The following is a 14,307-nucleotide window of genomic DNA, read 5'->3' as shown; positions in this document are numbered from 1 at the left end:
CGAAACAATAAAGTCATACTCGCTGAGTTGGTCACTCCAGCGGGCGACAGGGCCTTCCGGTTCTTTGAAGCTGCGTAGCCATTGAGGCGCGCTGTGATCCGTCCTGCATGTGAATCGCCGTCCAAGCAGGTAGTGCGTAAAGTAACGGACAAAATATACCAAGGCCAGCATTTCTTTCCTGGTCACACTGTAGCGGCGTTCAGGCTTCGTGAGGGTACGACTGCCGTAGGCGATTACCCTCTCCTTCCCATCCTGTACATACGATAGTTCCGTGCCGATACCGTTTTCACTTGCGTCCGTGTCGAGGATAAAGGGTAGGTCGAAATTTGGAAACGCCAGAACTGGAGAGTTCGTGAGGCGCTGTTTGAGCTCTTCGAAGGAATCTCGGCACTGTTGCGTCCGGAAGAATTGAACTTACTTCTCCAACAATTTGTGAAGCGGGGCCGCGATGCCGGCAAAGTTTGCAACAAATTTCCGGTAGTACGAGGCAATTCCTAAGAACGAGCGAAGATTCTCGACGCTTAAAGGCTGTGGCCACTTCGAGACCTTTTCTGTTTTTGTCTTGTCGGTTCCGATTCCTGTAGCCGAAATTTTGTGGCCCAAGTACAAAACGCTGTTGCTGAAGAAGCGGCACTTTGAAAGTTTCAACTTGAAACCTGCATCTCAACGGCTTCAGAACTTGTCGAAGATGCATGACAGGTTTGGTTTCCGTTCTGCTGAAAATGATTAGATCGTCGAGACAGCAAAGACAGAAGTGAAATTTTCCCACGATTATTTCCATCAACCGTTAAAACGTCGCAGGAGCGTTGCACAGCCCAAATGGAAGGGCATTAAATTCGAAAAGTCCTTGACGTGTGGCAAACGCTGTTTTCTCTCGAGACCCGTCGACATCTCCACTTAACAATATCCTGACGCCAGATCGATGGTGCTGAAATATTAAGCGCCGTTCAGGGCTTCGACAGTGTCGTCGATCCTAGGCAGTGGATATCAGTCCTTGTGTGTGACCTCGTTGAGCCGATGGTAATCTACGCGGAAGCGCAAGTTTCCGTCCTTCTTTTTCACCAGAACGACGGGCGCAGCCCATGGGCTGTTAGAAGGACGAATTACTCCCGTGTCCAGCATTTCATGCGTTTTCGTGGTCACAACTTCGCGGCGGTTTGGAGGTAAGTGGCGCGGGGATTCTTTGATTGGGCCGGCCGCACCAGTGTCGATCGAATGCGTCAGAACTGACGTTCTCCCCAAGTCCCAATCACCTTGAGAAATTACATCCTCGAAATCAAGAAGCGTACCTTCGATCAGTTTTTGTTGATTACTCTGGAGGTGTTGTGATGCGGCAAGCTCATCTTGCAGCGGGGTGAGTGTCCATTTCTCTCTTTTCGTCGCAGAGCAGACACTGTCTCGCGCCGCCTAGACGTGCCTCTTGTCAAGTGGAGCAGCGGAGTACTCACCTTCAGGGTGGTCAAAAGCGTGCAGGGTTCCGAGACTTGTACCCTTGAATAGATGACCGGCTCTTCGGAATGGTTGATGACACATACTGGTAGCTTATCGGACAGTGTCAACACGCTCCAGGTGACTTCAGTATTCCTTTTCACGAGGAGAACCGGGCGAAGTTCGAGAAGCCCAGTACCGAACTCTGCCGTATTCGGTGAAATGGTCCCGAGAACGATGGTTGCGGTCCTCGGTGGTAGGACGGACATAACAGAAAGCTGAACTCTATGGGTCTGGGCACACGGGCTCTCTACTTATCGTTCGAGTTTTCTTTCGCTGAAGTCAACCCGAAATCGGTGTTTTATTAAAAAGTCAAGTCCCAGGACGAACTCATGTAGGATGCCGGGAATAATAATGACAGGATGGCTCACAAAGAGATCTGCAACCTCAATGTTTAAGCTGCATGTTCCCCATACTTCGAAGGCGACGCCGTTAAGGCCAATGACCCCCTCTCGGTGAGTGAACTCAAGGTCAGGGTGGTCGCGCGAGAGCTCAAGTCACTTGTCGCTGACGACCCGGAGTCGACAAGCATGTTCATGGAAATTCCGCCCACTTTCCCCTTCACTGTTACTTGGGGGTGCGGAAGAATTTCCTGATTTCCACGTTCTACAAATGTAGGGTTGTCACTTCGCACTGGCGCACGCTGGTCAAAGTTTGCGCACGATCTTGCGAGGTGGCCAGTACCGCCACCCTAAGACATCGTGGTCGCTTCCTAGGCGTGTTTCCGCGGGGAAAGCTTTGGCTATGCTCCCGGAAGTGACTCTGCGACTCGATGAAACTGTTCACTGTGGCGCGAAGGTCGGCCACGCTGCTGGACAACGCTGCAATGGCATCGCTCGTGGGTCGCGTGGTGGCTTCTGAAGTGTTACCCACGGCGACGCACAGTATTGGTGTCCCCGTAGCCGCAGACAGATGCCCAATGGATGTTAGTCTTGAGGCTATATCAAGAGCTTTCTCAAATGTTGGAGGGTCAGCGGCGAGGACTTTGTCACGCAGCTTGGATTGGAGACCCACAATAAACTGGTCCCGTATCATCGAGTCGCCCACCTGTAGGGACACCTCTGGATAAGCCTGTACAAAGAGGTCCACGAGGTCCTACGCATGGACGTCTAGGGCTTCCTTGGGTTGATGGCCGCGGAACCGAAACTGTGCCGTAGACACAGCACGCTGGCCCGCCGACGCCAAACGAAGTGTCAACGCCTTCACTAGTGCGGGAAAAGTGGCCTTGTCTTGGTCGGGAAAATGCTCGAAGACGCGGAAGGCCCATCCTCGGAGGCGTGTCGGCAGGTACACCAACCTTTTGGCGTCGTCCCAACCGTTGGCTGCCGCGCAAGTGGAGAAGAGCTTTGCCCATGACTCTAAGCTTCCCTCACCGGTGAGGACGTCCGGGAGAACGGGGTGTACAGGTTCGGTGGCCATCCCACCGCTGCCACCAATTGTAATGTGATGGCCAAGAAGCGATAGCGTTCGGCCTTAGGCTACCATTTTTATATCTGTCCGCGTTTCCCTGGCGCGCGCTCCCAAAGCGCGATTCTTCTTCTTCGCCATGGCGATACTAGCGATCATCACACGTATGATATGGACACAGCTCGGGGGATCGGTGGCCGAGTCATTCCATTTTCGAACGCACGAGCGCAAGGAAGTGAAATCATAAGCTCCGAAGGAGCGGCGATGATGGCCCTCGCCGGCCGCGGTGATACTGTTTTTCCCGGCTCAAGTGAGTACAGGTTTTTGTTGCCCCAGCTTCCATCAGGTGATTCAATGAAGAAAGCGGTCGTCCTTCACTGCGACATGGCCGGAAGGCCCTACAGGATTGAGGATTTCCGGCAACCGCTCGATGAACTGGGGGTCTTCAGGGAGGTAGCCGGAATTGGGGCGTACCAGATGTCCCATGTCTGGCTGCTTGACCTGAGGTCCGACGCGGCCAAGCTCAAGCTGGTGAACGCAGGGCGGCTCGCTGTCAAAGGACGCACCTGCATCGTCGTGGACCCCTCCAGGCAAGAGGTGCGCATCAAGTTGCACTGGGTGGCGTTCGACGTGTCGAACGACACCATTCGCAAGGCTTTCTCGGAGTACGGCGAGGTGAAGGACGTTGCGTCCGATCGCTGGAAGGTGCCGGGCTTCGAGGGAGCCGAGTCTACCACCCAGATAGTGCGGCTGGTACTCTGGGAGGGTGTCAACCTTGACAGCCTCCCCCATCAGCTGCGCTTAGGAGGCGGCTTGGTATTGGTCGTCGTGCCTTGGAGGGCTCCAGTATGCCTCCGGTGCCGTAGGACGGGGCATATACGTCGAGACTGCCGGGCTCCCAGGTGCTCCGAGTGCCGCGCCTATGGCCACGAGCCTGACGACTGTGTCCGCTCCTACGCCCGAGCCGTGGGACGAGGAGTCAACGAAGACCACGGCGACGACATGATGGACGAGGAAGAGGCGGAGAGAGCGGCCGCGCCCGTGAAAACCCAGGCCGAACAAGCCAAGAGCGACGTCGCTTCCGGCACCTCCCCCGAAGTGAGCAACCCCGTGCTGCCGGACAAGCCGTCAACTGCGGCTCCTGCAGATCCCCCTGCAGTCGAGCGCTCGACGGTACCTCCAACAGGGAGCGCCGGCGGCGCAGCTGGTGCTTCGCCATTGCCAGACGAGGTCTCCATCACACCAGAGATGGACGTCGAGCTGGGCTCTGCGAAGCGTAGGTTCGAAGACGTCACGGACACGACTGGTCAGGAACTTCGGCTGCGTCAGCTCGAGCGCAGGTGGAGAATGGTGTCGGGCGGGAGCGGAGTGGATGGCCACCAGCGGTCCGGCGCAGACCGCGGAGGACCACGCGACAAACTGTCGCAGTGAACGGCAGTGTAGGCGGGTTGGTCCTCACTAACCCATGGTCTCCTTACAAAGTCCTGTCCGAGTAGCGATCCTTAAAGGGACACTGACACCCCCCAAAATTTTTTTTTTTTTTATTTTTTGCCAGGCGCTTCAATATGGTGTCGGAGGACTACCCAATTAATATTTTGCAACAGAGTAGCGTATTTCTTTAATAAAGCCAAAAGACGCAACTGCTCGAAACCGAAACCGAAACCCGACGGAGGTCGGAGAAGTGGAGAGAAGAGAGTGACTGGCGGAAGTCACGTGGCTACACCCGACCGTGCGTTTTTTTTTTTCTCCTCTCCGGTAGCAGACAACACGACGTGCGATGCGGTATGCGGGAACTGCTTGCCGTGAGATTCTTTTGCAGTTATGTTTGTTCCGCTCGTTGTTATGTACTCCAAGATGAGTTGTTTTGTACATTGAGGAGTTGGAGATGAGTAGTGAGTGCCCGTGGTGAATTTCCATGATCGGCTCCGAAAAGAATAAACCCAAGATGATGCGTGAAGAGCTGGCTCACACGTCCTGCATCCGAAAAAAAAAGTGGCATTGTCGAACGATCAACGGGATCGGGACCAATGGCTGGCTGCAATTCCTGTAGAACATTTACGGGCACCTCGGAAAGCGGACGCGACCTGATTTATATGCTCCTTGCATTTTGTGGAAAGTGATTACATTGAGTTCGCAGGTGTCAAAACGGAAATCCCATACCGTTTAATTCAGCGAAGTATCGTCCACAACATTTGTTTGTTATTTTTTTGTTTGTTTCTTCAGTGATGATTGTAAAAAAAAGAAAAAGATATGTAAACATCGGAAAATGTATGAAAAAAAAAAAAAACTCACGGGGGATCGAACTCGGTCCTACCGCGTACGAAGCGGACGTCTTTCCCACTGAGCTACTGGGGCTTTTTTTTTTTTTTTTTTTTTTTTTTTTGGAAACATTTATTTACATTTATTTACACAATATCAACAGTGTTCAATTTTGAACAAATTATGTACAATATATACAGGTGACGATTTTTGTCAATGACGCAAAAACTTTAAAGCAAGCGATAGGTAAATTAACTAAGGTGGTAGGGCACCTGCGTGACCTTTGCAAGGGTGACAACTTGCTACGGTAATATGTTCTCCACGAGTAGTTGCCTGTTATATAATATCTGGCGACTGACTGAGGTTTTTAACTATTTCTTTCCATTCATCGTTCTCTTGGCATGCGAGTATGCTGTGGCCAACTTGAATTGCTATGTGTTTAAAATTTACCCAGGAAGGCTTTGCAGCTCCCGCTTCGGTATCTACTTTTCGCGTCTTCCATAAGCTATAAAGGCCTAGTACAACTAAAACATCTTGGATTGTATCCAGGCTTTCGGCAAAATGTAAGTACCGAAAATTTTTTTCAACCACTTCAAAGTCCTTTTTCAGTGTCCTTTTGAAAACGTCCCAAAAAAAGACAGCGTCTACACATAAAACGAAAGCGTGCGTGAACGTTTCAGTTGTTTGGCAAAGACGACAGTTGGTGGTTCCATATACTCCAATGCCGCGGGAGTCGAGCCACTCTTTTACTGGTATGGTACGTGAATGAAATCTGTAAAAGAAAGTCTTGCACTTGGGAGGAATTTGCATTTTCATGACTCTTTTTAGAACATCCGTTCTGCAATTTTTTGGAGGGTCATAAGGGTGCAGGCGAAACACTGGGTCCGGAAACAACGAAAGCAGAAGTTTCCTTACCAGTAATCTTTTTGAGCACGATGTTAGAAAGCTTAGGTCAAACCTCGCTCTTAGGAACTCCAACGTGTCTGCTACTTCTTTATAATATCCTCGTAACGATATTTTACTTGTGGTTAGTGAATCATCAGCTGGTGGTACTAAGTATTTTGCCAAAAAGAACTTTTTGCACATCTCCAAGAAAGGATGCTGTTCGTGTCTAAAAAAATTCCATCTGGCAATTAGTTGCCCCACAAAGATGTGACCCAGACCAAGCCCCCCGTCTTGAATTTTCCGAAATAAGTTTGTTCTTCTCATTGGCTCATACGGTGACCTCCAGATGAATGTCGCAAATATCCTGTTGAACCCGTTAACTGTTATTCTGGAACAATGCATAACCTGCAGAAGGTATGTTAGTTTTGACAAAAAGAAAATATTGCAAACGGCAACTCTACCAAAGGTTGACAGATATCTGAGGTTCCACATGCGTGCAGCTGATTTGACATTTTTTCCAACGTTGTCCCACATTGCCTTTGGATTGTCCACTGCGTTCAGCGGTACTCCACTAGAAACATCTGTTTCTAGTGGATCTCTTTCCTTAGTAATAATTCAGCTGGTAAACTGTAAGTTGGAAAGTTTGCTGTCGATTTTTCTCTAGCAAAAGCACTCCCGGGTCGAAGTCGGGAAGCACCACGCTTTGGGGACATTCGCACCTAGTAAAGAAATCGTACGCGTGCATATTCAACTCGAAGTAGACACGTCGTGCTTGACGTTTGCGCGAGCGATGTCTTCAGCCACGAGAAGGGAGCGACGGCTCGGCGACGTCTTCGTGCAAATCGGCTTGGTGGCCGGGCGTGTCGTACGGGATGAATACCAATTCTTTTGATCAGTCCCAAACTTTGCTTTTAACGGTAGACAGAATTCGCCGGTACCGCGAACAGTTGTGAAATAGAGGTCCCACGCCCGTCGTCCGCTGCCATCGCCGTCCCCGCGAGTCCCACGATACGCGAAACGACGAACGCACAGAATGCTTCCGGTTGTCTGTGGAACTTTTTTTTTTTCAATCAACGTATTTACAGCTTTTTAGAAGCCACAAAAATGGGTTTCGTATTTTTTTCTATTTTTAATATTGAGTGTGTGCCTTCAGTGACCCACGACTTTGATTAAATTTGGTGGTCGCATCGATACCTTAGAAAACGGCCCGTGACCGCGAAAAAGAGAGTGAGCGAGACTCGAACCGGCCAATTCTTGATCGGCGGTTTTCGGGCGGAAAGAAACCGAATTTCGAGCCGCAAATTCTGTTCTGGGTAGTTGAGCCCTCATATGTCACGTACAACTAACAACCTCGGCGAGCATAAATACCCTGTCAGTGTCCCTTTAATGTCCGAGGCCTCTCAGATCGCAGGAGGCAGAGGCAACTCTGCCGTCTAGCAGTCGAACAGGACCTCGACATCATCGCTGTGCAGGAGACCAAGGTCGAGAGTGAGGACCAGACCAACTTCATGGTTAGACCTTTTTTGGCGCGTTACGAAGTGTGTGTTAGTCACGCGGTTGGGTCGTCGGCGGGCTGTTTGTTGTTAGTGCGCCAGAGTTTGAGTGCAACAGTCGAAGCGGTGACGACGTGTGATTCAGGGCGCTTTGTTGTATGTGATTTTTCTCTTTCATCGTATGATTGGAGGGTAATTTGCGTGTACCCCTCCAATAAGGTTGATGAGCGGCAGGAGTTTTTTTATTTCATGCATCAGTGTTGCAAAAGTGATCGCCTCATTATTTTTCTTGGCGATTTCAATTGCGTCTGCTCTGCTGGGGACAAGTCCAGCTCAACGTCCTATCGCGATTTAAGCACCGAGAGCCTTCTGAGGTTAATCAACGAGTCCGGCTTTGATGACGTCGGGGAATGGTTGAGGAATTGCCGCGAAATCCAGTACACCCATTTCCAAGGGTCGAGTCACGCCCGTCTAGATCGAGCGTACTTTTCTTTAGATTTGATATCATTATGTTTTGAATATCGCGTGCACCCTGTTTCCTTTAGTGATCACGGTCTAGTTTCCTTCTGTATGCGTAGTAAATCCCAAGCCAGGAAAGTCTTCAGCTGGGAATTATGGAAATTGAACGCGAAACTGTTGGAGGATGACGTTTTCACTGCCCAAGTGCAGGCCGTGGTTGAAACACTGGAGAGCCAGAAAAAATTAGGGTATGGTGTGACATGGGAGCTTTTTAAGCAGGAAATAAAAATAAAAGCGTTAGAGCGGGCAGGCGTACTTAAAAGCACTGAAAGAAGCAACGAAATGTTATTGCGTAATAATTTGTGGATACTGCTAAAGGAGGAGACTTAAATGCACTTAAATGCAATCTCGCGCCCGTAGCGGTTCTTGCTACGGGCGCGAGATCGTGGAGGCGTTCGCCATAAAAGAGGCGCCGAAGAACATTTCCTCGGCCTCGTTGTCGCTGTCCGAGAGAGGGGTGACATTCCTGAGACCGGAGTTGACGGCCTTGGCGGGCCGGGCGAGCGCCCCTTGCTCTTGAGAGGGAAATCGGGATGCTTCCTTCCTTCCTTTCCTTTCCGCGGTCTCTGCGCTTTACTTTCTCCCAGTTTTTCTCCCGGGTCCTTGTCTTGCCCCCTTCCCCCCCCCCCCCCCCCTCCGCCCTCCTTCCCCTTCCCCCTCCTTTTAACTTTCCCTCTCCTCCGAAGGCGAAGCGTCCGGCAATAAATTCATTTGTTTGTTGAAAGTTGAAAGATGTGTTGTCCCGTCCCCTGTTTTTACGTATAAAACTCTTTCTAAACCTATAAAGTATTGCTTTCGTACTTATTTAACTGCGGCATTAGCGTAACTCGTGGTTTGCAGTGTCTGGTCGTGGTGCCGCTTTGTTCTAATCATCTCAGGCTCACTTTGGTTGGTGCACCGAAGAGCTTCCTTGAAGTTGGTAGTTCTTGCGCCGTGCTTGATGATTCTGTGCTGCACTCTGAACGGATCTCGCGTAAGCGTGCACTTCCAATGGACGCAGATGTTGCTGTTCAATGCAAGAAAAGTGGCCCCAGATTTGTTTCTGTTCGACCACGGCTGTCATGAAAACACCCAAGGAGATGCCGTATCGGCGAGCTTGACACTAAATCAAAGCAGCTTCTTTACTGGGCATTCAAGGCGCATGTTGATATAGCGGTGCAGCAACGAAATTTTAGGTCTGAACGACTGTAATTCAATTCGGAGTGACTTACTGCCAAAGAATTCGAAATGTTGTTTTGAAGCCTAATCTCGTTACTTTTCTGAAATAAGTCTACTGTAATGTAATTACTTCCTCTCTAGTAATTTGTAATGTAATTAAGTCACATTTTTTGTATTTAGTGAAAGTAATTAGCAAAGCAATTCAATTACTTTTGTAAAATAACTTAGCTACCTTTGACTTTAGCATTTTCATGTAAATGTTCGCCTCTTGGGAACTCAGGCTGAATGCCTTAGGGGCGGCTTGAGCATCAAGTTACGTGCGCTCAAATCAAGAGAACGGTTCTTAATTTGTAAAAATTGGTTGCGTTTGTCAGTCTTTTTTTATTATTATTGTCTTTTATTTAAAAAGTAAACTACCCCCCCCCCCCCCACACACTTTCTCTCTCTTTTTTCCAGTTTTAACTTTAGCCAGCTCTGACTCTGGTTTGCAGCGGCGATTCCGCCAGCCTCAGCAAAAAGGTTCTCGACCCTTGAGCGTTAAATAGCCAGTTTTGGTCCTGGAAATTTCTTCTGCGCATACAAAAAAAAAGAAAAAGGACAACTCGATACGTCGTTCACCTGAATTCTGTGTGCAGTCAACACCTCTTAAACTAGGAAGGCCTCAGCGTTCTTTCCGCATGGCCGAAATAGAACACCATTGGGCCGCGCTAAAGAACGGAAGGGAAAAGATCACGCGGGGATTTACCATCATAGCAACGAGTTATTACTGATGCAAGCGGGTTGATTCTCCTAAATGCAACTGTGCACAACGTTTGAGTTAGGAAGCTGTTTTTTTTTTTTTTTTTTTTTTTTTTGTTGTTGTTTTTTTTAAACTGGCAAATTATTGTTGCATAAAATGATTGATGTATATGGAAGAACCGCGTAGGTGTATAACAAGGTTTCGAGAAAGATACGGTTTACTTTTAAATACACAATTTTGAATTACCTAATTATCCCCGCAAATTGAATTATTTATGAAGAATGCTTGTCAAACATTAAATGATACAGAATTATAGAAAACGGCATTACATACCACATGATCAACACGGCGCAGGTAGTAAACGAATGTAATAATTGCATTCTTGCCTGAAACACAACACCGCGGTTTTTAAAATCAAAAACTAGTGGTTTAGTGTTTCTTTTGACCTAGAGTTATTGTTGTCTGTGCTAGGAAATTATACAAAGATTCTAATTTGTCCTAAGGTGGAGTTTACCCCGTTTTGCAGTTAGAATTGGCTAAAATATTGTGATGTATCTTCAAATCCAAGGTTCGGAGATCTGTCTTCCAATAAACGTGGCTGACCGTACACTGCAACGTGAAAAGCATAAAACGGTTGTGTCCTTCGTCCCATGCCTGCTAGCAAGTATGAAAATTTCTGATTAGCCGGTAACGCAGTCATGAAAACGGTGGTGTAGGTACATTAATGCCGAAAATGTATTACATTTTTCTGCGTATATACAAGTCACATCACGTCACCTTATCTGTGCCTGGCAACAATTAGTTAGACGAAGACTCGAAACATCTTTTCTTGTACAAAACATAGTGATCTTATATGGCATCTGCTTTTCAGTAAATCTGGGCAACAACGGAGCCTCAGAAATAAATTTTCTGCGTGAATGCAAGCCGTTTACAGGGATTTTTTGCAAAGTCTACTTGCATCTACACCACAAATCAAGCTGACGTTATGGTATATCTTACCTATAAATCCCGCGAATGAAGTCATCCTGTGTAACCATACAGACTATTTGTGACACAAAGACACGTCACGAGCAAAGCACGTCGAGTTGCTGATGCACAAACAAAACAGTTGGAAGACAGCACAAACGTTTCGACGTAAATGTACTACATACATACCTCTGCACGCGCACACTTGTGTGACCATCTTCACAAACGTCGAGAGAAGTCACCGGTACCGACCACCACCACCGGCACCATGGCCTTCCCTTACCGCCATTTTTGCATCCCGACTCGCAAGCGCCGAGGTCTTCCTAGTTTAGGTGATGGTGTAGCCAACGCTAAAAGCTAATGACGTTAATTTAGCAGCGATAAACGTGCAACATTACGGTATTAGACATCTTTCTGTATGTCTGCTGTCATCAGCTAAACCTACCAAACATTCTGAATGTACCATGACCTTAAATATTTGGGGTGTGTGTGTGTTAGTATTGTCTGTGTCTAGCCTGGATTTCGCTCTGTCATATATTGTGCGAAAGAGCATAATCAAGAAGGTTACTGATTTGAAAGGTAGCTTTATTTTTATTGCCTAAATGATTTCAATCAATTATTTATTACTGCAGTATCAACGTAAACATTCAGTCTCCATCTGGTATCCTGCCCCTGCTAACCTTACGGACTCGCTTAGAGTCCCCCAAAACAGGACCGCGGGTTTTATTTTCCAAAATAAGAACGTCGCTGCTACATCAAATTCATGGAACGTTACTTGCTACCAGCATCACACGTCGCCGCAGAATATTGTTCTTTTTAACAGAAGCTATACTCACCTCCATTGCTTACATCACTATGCCGACTTCGCTCTTTTTGGCTTAAGTGTTATTAACCACGTGCTTTCTATTTTCTACTGTTGCATAGTTGGTTTATACTTTAGATGTGCCACGTAAATATATGCACAAATTTGAGACCCCTTATTGTTCTTAATTTCAATTTATGTCGCTGATAATCTGTTGCATACAGCGTCACTTCATCTCTTTACATCTACAAGAACCCTTGATGCAGCAGGACTATAAATTTGCGTAAACGTTTATTGCTATACGTATATGTTAGTGCCTCCAAATGTGGGTCAATTGTTGCCATACTAAATCTACTTTAATTGTTCAATTGCCTTTATTCTACTCGCTTAGCGTCGGTAAATGAAACAAAAAATCTTTATCATTCCTTGCTATGCGCTATCAATTACCTGCGAAATTAACTTAAGGCCAAGCGGTTTTGTTAGCCAGCTACGGTTGATTACCGCCATTGTAGATAAAACTTTTTATTTTTTCTATGAAAATTTTATGATTGCATTCTTCAAATTTCCGCCATTGCGCGAGTACCCGACACTGGAAAGACACCGCCCACGTTTCCATCAATTTAACAATATAAAAAAGAGAAGTGGATTATATAGATCTCAATAAACTACAGCTTTCTAAAAAGAAACTAACAAAGAATGCGACAGTCCTAAAATCCAAACAAAAACCAAAAGGTCAAGAATGACAATATACCAGTACTTTATACTAATTTTTGTCGATGTTTTTCCAAACATTACGAGAGAGCTTTCATGTCTATTTTAAAGCTTCCGAATCTCCCAGCACAATTCCAAATGATTAAAAAGTTCGTCCGGAAGAACGAGGCGGCCACAACATTGGCAAGACACCAAGTGGTACTGACATTCTGCGAAATGTTTCTCCAGGTGCGACAAGGCGTTTTCAGCTTCACCAGAATCGGTGGGAGGCTCCGAGACGTACTGACAACCCCGAGAAGCGTTGGGACAGCGGATCCTGTTGTGGGTCACCGACAGCGCCGCCCAGGGAACGCTGAGCGGCAGTCTGTCTCGGAGCACCTCGCTGTCATCCAGCGGGCACCTAGTGGAGTCGTCGCTCAAAATGCGCCGGTAGCAGCGCAGACAGTAGAAGTGGCCGCATCCTGGATTGACCGGTGTCTTGGAGACCAGGCCGCAGAGACCGCAGACGATGTCACTGTGCAGGGGGCGCGAAAACTGAAGGGGCCTCCAGTCCAAGAGGGTCGAAAAACCAAAGAGCACCCTGGTTTCCTCCGAGACCTGGTGTATCGCCGCCACTTTGGGCATAACCTGCGCCCACAAACGAGCGAAGGGAACATGGTCATCGCCACCTCAAAAGGATGCCGAAAGGTGTGTGCGAAAAGGACGAGGGGGGGGGGGGTGCATTTATGTTTTAAGATTTTAAAGCACCCCTTCCCTTTTAGCCGCAGGCACGCAAGACTCTACAAGTGAATGAGTATTGTATCTCAGAAACACGTGACTGGCTTGCCCTCGAAATAGTGCTGGCGTCACGGGCTCGCCCATGCACTCCAGATGGGGACAGACCGTTATCAATTGTATCTGGGCGTCTGGGTCACAGTTACCCGAGGGAAATGAGGCGATAATTTGCAAGGTCATGAACTGCAGGCACTAGAGAACCTAATGAAAAGTGAACAAATGAAAGCGTAAAGCGGCAAAGCGCTGTCAACATAAAAAAGAAGCCACTTATTTATTTCCTCAACCCAATCGGATAACTGTCGGGCTTCCTTTTTCAGGAACCATTTGCCTCCTTTCATTCGCGTAACGGTGACACTGACAGATGTCATAATGACACTTTGTTTGCGTCCTCCCCGTCTTTTCTAAAGAGACGAGCCCGTAATATCACTACTACTTCGAGCATAAACTACCAACTATGCGCTCCAGAAAGAAAAAAACAATGCCTACAAAGGAGCTCTAAAATCCGCGTGCCCTCGGAAGTTTGGATCACAAAAGTGTCCTAGTCAATCTTCGCCGCACATACTTAGCACAGTGCCCTCCTCAATAAACGAACTTCCCGCATTCGTGATTTCGCACTCTGCCCGCAAAAGATACACTCAGATTTAACATCCACCGGCTTGAGACGCACAGTTTTGCATCATCAGATAGCCGTAAAAACAAAAACAAAAACCAATTCCTATCCCAACTGTATTTTTTTTTTTTTTTAGCGCAATAGGCGATATGCGTTAATTTGAACAGCTTTCTGTCTCTGAGTTCGGCGAAGTCTGACGAGAAGTTTACGTAATTCCTTCTTCGGGAACCACGCGCAATACAAATTGCTGTTCACTTGAACCTCCGGTAGGAGCATAGAAACAGTGACATGCAGCTCACCTCTGAGTTCATTTCAAGGACGCAAAGCTTCGCCTTCTGTTGAATACACGACCTTCAACAACCTCAGCGATTTGGATTGGATTGGATTACGGCAACTGAACCCTTTGTATCCGGCAATCAATGTCTACAAAGAAATAAAAATTGACGACGAACCAGTGTTACCAACTCGGGAACTAAAAAAAACAGCAATTGACCCC

Source organism: Ixodes scapularis, unplaced genomic scaffold (assembly GCF_016920785.2).
Source record: "Ixodes scapularis isolate PalLabHiFi unplaced genomic scaffold, ASM1692078v2 PGA_scaffold6__148_contigs__length_123643588, whole genome shotgun sequence".
Classification (NCBI taxonomy): Eukaryota; Metazoa; Arthropoda; class Arachnida; order Ixodida; family Ixodidae; genus Ixodes; species Ixodes scapularis.
This window is presented reverse-complemented; position numbering follows the sequence as displayed.